The sequence below is a fragment of the Macaca nemestrina genome, chromosome 19 (genome assembly GCF_043159975.1).
Source record: "Macaca nemestrina isolate mMacNem1 chromosome 19, mMacNem.hap1, whole genome shotgun sequence".
Classification (NCBI taxonomy): Eukaryota; Metazoa; Chordata; class Mammalia; order Primates; family Cercopithecidae; genus Macaca; species Macaca nemestrina.
The window spans coordinates 40,730,133-40,737,801 of record NC_092143.1 but is presented as its reverse complement, the minus strand read 5'-3'; the positions used below and the strand labels follow the sequence as shown (position 1 = coordinate 40,737,801).

Below are 7,669 nucleotides of genomic sequence, written 5' to 3'. Positions count from 1 at the left end.
AAAATTTGTTTTCAATGATGGGGACATTCTAAGAATTTGTGGAGCTAGAATTAAGAAAGAAGTTTATATTAGACTTCTCAGAACCTGTAATCTACCCAAGGATTTGACTTTTAAGTGGGGAGGGTGACCATAATATGCATTGTGCCCCAAATTTACTTGATTACTGAATCCTCTTTTTGCCAAGGAAGATGTTGGAACTTTAGAACTTTAGAAATGCCATCCTCCATATGTCGCAAAATTATTCTACTTATATTTTTTACCTGCACAATTTATTGAGGTAATGATTTCCATGTCTACACTTAATATATTACTTCCTTTGTCCTAAACTGAGTCAATTGTGAGGAATCCATAGATACCTACTTATTTTAGATTTTATTATTATTACTATTTTTTTTTTGAGACAGAGTCTGGCCCTGTATTTTAGATTTTAAAAATGTACACTTGCAGCCAGGCACCATGGTTCACCTGTAATCCCAGCACTTTGGGAGGCCAAGGTGGGCGGATCACTTGACGTCAGGAGTTCAAGACCAGCCTGGCCAACATGGTGAAACCCCATCTCTACAAAAATTAGCTGGGCGTGGTGGCTGGCGTCTGTAATCCCAGCTACTCTGGAGGCTGAGGCAGGAGAATCGTTTGAACCTAGGAGGGGAGGTTGTAGTGAGCCGAGATCACACCACTGCACTGCCTGGGCGAAAGAGCAAGACTGTCTTAAGAAAAAAATGCACGTTTTAATTCTCCAAAGTTGTTTACACTTTCCCAAATATACCTTAAATCAGCTCTGTTTAATACTCATGCCTCATTAATGCACTTTTAATGAACTTTGAATTATAAAAGCAGCGTATGCTTGGTACAGAATTTTTTTTTTTTTTTTTTTTTTTTTTTTTTGAGATGGAGTCTCGCTCTGTCGAGGCTGGAGTGCAGTGGCGCGATCTCGGCTCACTGCAACCTCTGCCTCCCAGGTTCACGCCATTCTCCTGCCTCAGCCTCCCAAGTAGCTGGGACTACAGGCGCCCACTCCCACGCCCGACTAATTTTTTATATTTTTAGTAGAGATGGGGTTTCACCGTGTTAGCCAGGATGGTCTCGATCTCCTGACCTCGTGATCCTCCTGCCTTGGCCTCCCGAAGTGCTGGGATTACAGGCGTGAGCCACTGCGCCCGGCCTGAGAATTTTTTTAACATTCAATAAAAGAAGACAAGTATTCATAATTCCTTTACTCACAGAGAGCTGTTATTTCTGATCCAGTGGTCCCCAAACTGAGGGGTGAGTGAGAATTACTCAGGGTGTGTAGGTAGACAGAGATCCTTAGGCTCTGCTTTCAAAGACTTAATTCACTAGGTCTGGGGTAATATCTGCATTTTTAATAAGCCCCCAAGGTGATTCTGAGGTATATGAGTGGCAGACCATATTGGGAGAAAGAAACTGTGTATTCTATGCATTTTTAAAGTTTTGTGTATGTTTAGATATTTTGTATGTGCTTCTACCTATGTTTGTATATATGTACATTATACACATGTACACATGTATATTTTTACATGTAGGCTGACCTCAACTGTTTTTCTCTTTTAGCATATATGAGCATTTCCCCACGGCATTAAGTGTTCTCTGAAAGCATGAATTTAATGATTTTCTATTATTGCATTCTGTAGATACAGTATCATTTAACCATTTTTTTTATTTGGAGGCAGTGAGATTGTTTTCCATTATTATAAATAATACTATCACGAATATTCTTATGCATAAATCTTTATCTCTGAGTATTTCGTTCCTTAGAATTGATTTATCTGAGGGTGAAAATCTGACTTCTTTTTGGAGGTTTTGCGTAGGAATTGCCCACTGGTTTCCATGCTCTTTTACACTCCTAGCAGCAGTGAATAGGAGTGGCCTGTCTCGGTATTCTATCTGGAGATGATATGGAGTATCATCAGCTCATGACCTTGCTAACTCTTCTTCCCCAAGACATTAGTCCTATGAAGATTATTTTCACCTCCCAGTGCAAATAACTTTGTTATGTCTTGCAAGTAGGACGTATTGTGATTTCCTTGAATACTCTTATGCCAACTTAAAAATTTGGTAGTTTTTACTTTAAGGGTAAAAATCCTTGCTTCAAATATGTCCATGACAGACGTACAGTGAAGGTACTTTTTTACTAACAAAGGTATAAATTTATCATGAAATGTGCTGGTTCTGTCCTTACTGATTGATGGATTTTTCAGGTAATGAATGAGTCAGCATTTTTCTTACATGGGAAGACTAAAAAGGAAGCGCTGGTAATGCTTTGAATGTTCCCTCTTGGCAGGATAAGAATAGAGCAGGGGGTGGGCCGGGGGGAGAGGGAGGAACGGGGAGCGGGTAAGATCGCAAAATTCGTTTCTTCCTTAGTAGGAAGTAAACAATGTGTAAAAGTGAAAAATAAATAGTACTCTAAGCATAGTATGTTTTTAAAAAGCAGAAGGGGGGGAGGAGGGACAACTAGATGAATAGTTAAGAGTGGAAGAAGGGATCAGAAGGGTCAAGGGGTGGGGAGGGATGGTCAGGGGACCGCTATTTTTTATTAGCCAAATAATATTAGCACTATTTGATATTTTAAACTATTTGTGTGTATTCATTTACTTCAAAAATTACATTAAAACACACATACAGATAAGATGCTGCTCTGAGTAATCTTATCAACTGCATGTCTCCCCATGGGTACTCCAGGCAGTTAACAGCTGCTCTCAAGCCTTTGTAACATTCCAGTCCCATTCTCCATACTGCAGTCTGAGTCTGTGTGTTTTGTTTTTTTCAAAATGCACATTTGAGTCTCACATTCCCCCTGCTTGAAACTTTTTAGTGGCCATATCTTACCCACCTTCCCAATCTAATCTTCCTCTATACTTCTGCAGCCCCAACCACGTGGGTCTTCTTTCAGTCCTTTGTCAGGACTTTCTGTTGTCATGAAGCCTTTGTTAGGCCTGCTCCCTCTGCCTGGAATGCTCTTTCTCCTCTCCCCAAGTTAACCCTTACTGGGCCTTCAGATCACAGCCCTATAGTCACAGCCTCATGGAAACCTTCCCTGGCCTCCCCACTAGGTAGCATATTACTCTTTTCTTTTCTTTTTTTTTTTTTTTGAGACGGAGTCTCGCTCTGTTAACAGGCTGGAGTGCAATGGCGCAATCTCTGCTCCCTGCAACCTCCGCCTCCCGGGTTCAAGTGATTCTTCTGCCTCAGCCTCCATAGTAGCTGGGACTATAGGTGTGCACTACCACGCCCAGCTAATTTTTGCATTTTTGGTAGAGACGGGGTTTCACCATGTTGGCCAAGATGTTCTTGATCTCCTGACCTTGTGATCTGCCTGCCTAAGCCTCCCAAAGGGCTGGGATTACAGGCGTGAGCCACCACGCCCGGCCGCATATTACTCTTAGAGCACCTGCACCTGACCTTCCTGGTGCTTGGCACTTACTATTTTCATGTTGGTTCTGTGAGCGATATTTCTCTTTCCCATTAGCATTGTAAGCTTCTCAAGAGCAGAACTGTGTCTTTTGTTTCCCTCTGTGCCTAGCTTGGTGCCTGGAACATATTAGGCACTCGATAAATAGTGTTGACTGGTTCAGTTTTCCCTGTCATCCTGTTATTCAGTTAATATGCAGTGCCTTGTTTTCCTAGGAATTCTTCCTGATCAATATTAAAAACAAGCAAAATTTCCATCCCTAGTCTCTGAAATAAAAGTGGGAAGGAGGATAATGGTTGTATATGACTAGTGGGGTGAATCCTTTTAAGTACTAATTTTAAAGCTTTAGTTTTGTGTCATACGATATGCAGACAGAAACCTGGACCCATGGGAAGGGTTGGAAAAAAGATTTACTCTGCCTAAAAAGTTGGGATGTTAGCTTTTGCAATGTGTAGGGAAATCAGAACAGAGAGGAGACAGCCAAGCCCTAGGCAGGAGTCTGGAGCCCTGTGCAGGTAGGAAAAGTGGGAAAACTTTAAGAACGCAGATATCTGATACTCAATTTCATGTTTCCTGCATTGCTTGGAATTAAATCCGTACTTTCTACCTGACTTTCTTTGAAGTCTGCTATACACACATGACTTGGGGATCGCTTCCCCGCCCTGCACACCACCAAAAGAGAACAAGTTCTAAATTCCATAACTAGGTTGACCTGGCAGGGGGCAAAGGACAGCAGGGAAGAGAGTGAGACAATCCCCAAACTCATACAGTTCACAGGAGCTGAAGTCAGAGGTGATTACATGAACCAATGTTTCCCAGTTATTTTCAGAACATTGTGAGGACATTTACCTTAACATAGTCTATGGAATGAGAGTGTCGGGGTTAAGCCAATTTCATGTATATCTTAAAGGACAGGGTAACTCCACCTGACATCTAGACACAGATATTTCTGTGTCCTTGATATGTTTCAAGGGTTAAAAGGCTGTCATATCCAGTATAACAAGGAAGTTTTTTGCGGGGAAGCAGTGCCTAAGTTTATGCAAAGTAAAAAATATTTCCACCCCTAAATAAAGCTAGCTGAGAAGCACTGCTGCTCAGATGTCAGGATGCTAATTATACACCCAGCAGACATGGAAGGTACAAAGATGACATGCACCCACGAAAAAGTAAAAGGGGAAAGGCAAGGAATCAAGTTTTCCAGCTATATAAATCTACCTTTAATTGCCAGAAATGGTTCAGGCAGCCTCAGGTAGAGAACTACACAATGTTTAGTTCACTATCACCAAATGAAACCAAGGTTATCTGGGTTGTTTTCTACATTGTTGTGGCTTCCAGACATCATAGGCTTGTCTGACTATGTCTCCTTGACACATCCTGGGCTGGAAGGACCTTGTCACTTTGCCTTCTAAAGTGCTGGGATTACAGTTGTTGACCCAGACATGGGTACTTCTAAGGTACCCAACTCAAATGCTGATCCCAACTGGCATACAAAGGGCCTTCCCATGGAATACATTTTCACACAGCTAGCAGATAATAGGGCACAATCCTCCCCAGCATGCCTATACCAAGAGGCAGTATAGCCTAGTGGAGTGGTCTTCAGGCTAGGTAATAGTATCCCTGGAGATATGTAAAGACTTTTCTAAGGATACATAGGCATATTCTCATATGAAATATTTCCCAAAGTTTATTTTCCTGAGAACTATTGCAATCAAAGTGTTTTGCTGTAGATTGTGTATTGTTCCAGAACGAAAAGCCTCTGGGATACCAGTGAAAGGGATAATTGAAATATTGATATTGAGGTTGAAAAAAATGAATGATTAACACCTTCTTTTATAAGTTAGGTAGTCTCCAACTTGTTTTGAACAAAATTGAAGGAGGATCTAATCTGTCCAATGATAGATTTGTTTAAGCAGCTTTACGGAGATGTAATTCACATGCCATACAATTTGGTAGTTTTTCATATAGTCACAGAGTTGTGCAACCATCACCACTATCAATTTTAGAACATTTTCAGTATCCCCCAAATAAACCCCATACTCATTGGCACTCACTCCCACTCCTCTCCATCCCCCAAACCTACTATCCCTAGGCAACCACTAATTTGCTGTCTCTATCGATTTGCCTATTTTGGACATTTCAGATAAATGGAGTCATACGTTATGTGGTCCTTCGTGACTAGCTGCTTTTAGTATAATGTTTTCAAGATGTATCCATGTTGTATCAGTCCTTTATTCCTTTTTATGACCAAATAATATTCCATTCTGTGGAGATACCACATTTTATTTATCCATTCATCAGTTGATCCAATAATAGATTATGAAAAATATTGTCTCCAAAATTCGTATATCAGGAATGAAAAATGAGATATTGCTACAGATCTTATGTTTGTAAGATATTGCTACCTGATATGTCCGAAATACTATTTCAACCTATAATCAATGTAAGAAATGATTGAACTATTATTATACATTCTTCTTTTCATACTGTCTTTAAAATCCAGTGACTTTTTCCACTTACAGCACATCTTAATTTGGACTAGCCACAGCTAGATTATAGGTTGAAATAATATTTTGGACATATCAGGTTAAATAAAAGACATGACTAAAATTAATTTCACCTGTCTCTTTTTGCAGTTTTTAATGTGGGTAGTAGAAAATTTAAAATTACCTATGTGGCTCACATTGTATTTCAACTGGACAGCGCTGCTTTAGACAGTCTTTCTCAGTGCCAGCAGAGTGGTTCTTTAAAGATACAATTCAGATCATGTCACTACTCTGCTCAGAACCCTCCAGTAATATCTGATCTCACTCAAGAGTAAGTCAAAATCCAGATCAAAGTCTACCAGTTCTTGTGTGATCAGCCTCCACTCCACCCCCTCTCTCTCAGGTTCAGTGTAAATCAAGTTCCAGATTTTGCGAAACCTGAAGTTTACATCATGGGAGAAAGGAAGGGGAGATGAAGATGGGTTCTTGCTAAGAAAAAGAGTACAAATTATGAATTTATTTATTTATTTATTTAGAGACAGAGTCTTGCTCTGTCCCCCAGGCTGGAGTGCAGTGGCACGATACTGGCTCACTGCAGCCTCCACCTCCGGGGTTCAAGCAATTCTCCTGCGTCAGCCTCCTGAGTAGCAGGGATTACAGACTGGGTAATTTTTGTATTTTTAGTGGAGACGGGGTTTCGTGATTCACCGTGCCCAGCCAGATTATGAGTTTAGAATTAGGTACTGTGATGGTTAGTACTGGGTGTCCACTTGACTGGATTGAGGGATGCCTGGATGGCTGGGGAAGCACTGTTCCTGGATATGTCTGCGAGGGTGTTGCCAGAGGAGATTGACATTTGAGTTCCTGGACTGGGAGAGGAAGGTCCAATCAGCTGCCAGAGCGGCTGGAACAAAGCTGGCCGAAAGGGGGAAGAAACAGCTTCCGGAGTCCTCTCCGGCGCTCTCTCTTCCTGTGCAGGATGCTTGCTTCCTGTCCTCCTGCCCTTGGACATCAGACTCCAGGTTCTTCGGCCTTTGAACTCTGGGACCTGCACTGGCAGCCTCCTGGAGGCCCTCCGCCCGTCGGCCTCAGCCTGAGGGCTGCACTGTCAGCTTTCCTGGTTTTGAAGCCTTCAAACTTGGACCGAGCCATGCTCCCGGCTTCTCTCTGTCTTGCAGACAGCCAGTCATGGGACTTCGCTAATCCTGTGAGCCAATTCTCCCTGATAAACTCCTTTATATATATACACATATATCCTATTGGTTCTGTCCCTCTGGAGAACCCTAATACAGGTTTTGGTACCAGGAGTGGTTCTAGAGGAACATAATTTTAAGCATAAATTTCCTTTGTCGGTTTTGGGGTTTCTGGAGTTGGATATCTAATCTGATTAGACCCAAATGCTAAACACTCTATTTCTAATAGTATGGACAGCAGTAATAGTCCTTGGCTTGAACTGTTTAGAGAGTTATGCAAAATACATGCATTTGATATTCTGATTCCCTGTTCCTAAGAGGCAAGGAGTTCGGTGACTCTATACATGATACCTTTGAACATTTGTGGAGAACCAAGGAATATAATGAAGTTGGTTGGTTGCTCCTAAGTTCACTGGGCAAAGTGATGAAGGAAAAGGATGAGCTCAGGGATTCTATTTCCTGGTTCTAGATACACATACACAGCCAAAAAGTTTCTCAGGGTGCCCTAGGTAAGAGTCTTCTCTTCTGTGGACAAAGAGCTGAAATTGCGGAAAATCAGACAC

General features: G+C 41.6%; 1 protein-coding gene across 1 annotated transcript in view; it reads right to left on the bottom strand.

The window, feature by feature from the left end:
* The window catches only part of LOC105489435 (uncharacterized), a 45,458-nt gene that overhangs the window by 2,496 nt on the left and 35,293 nt on the right, over window positions 1-7,669 (bottom strand). The window lies entirely within an intron of this gene.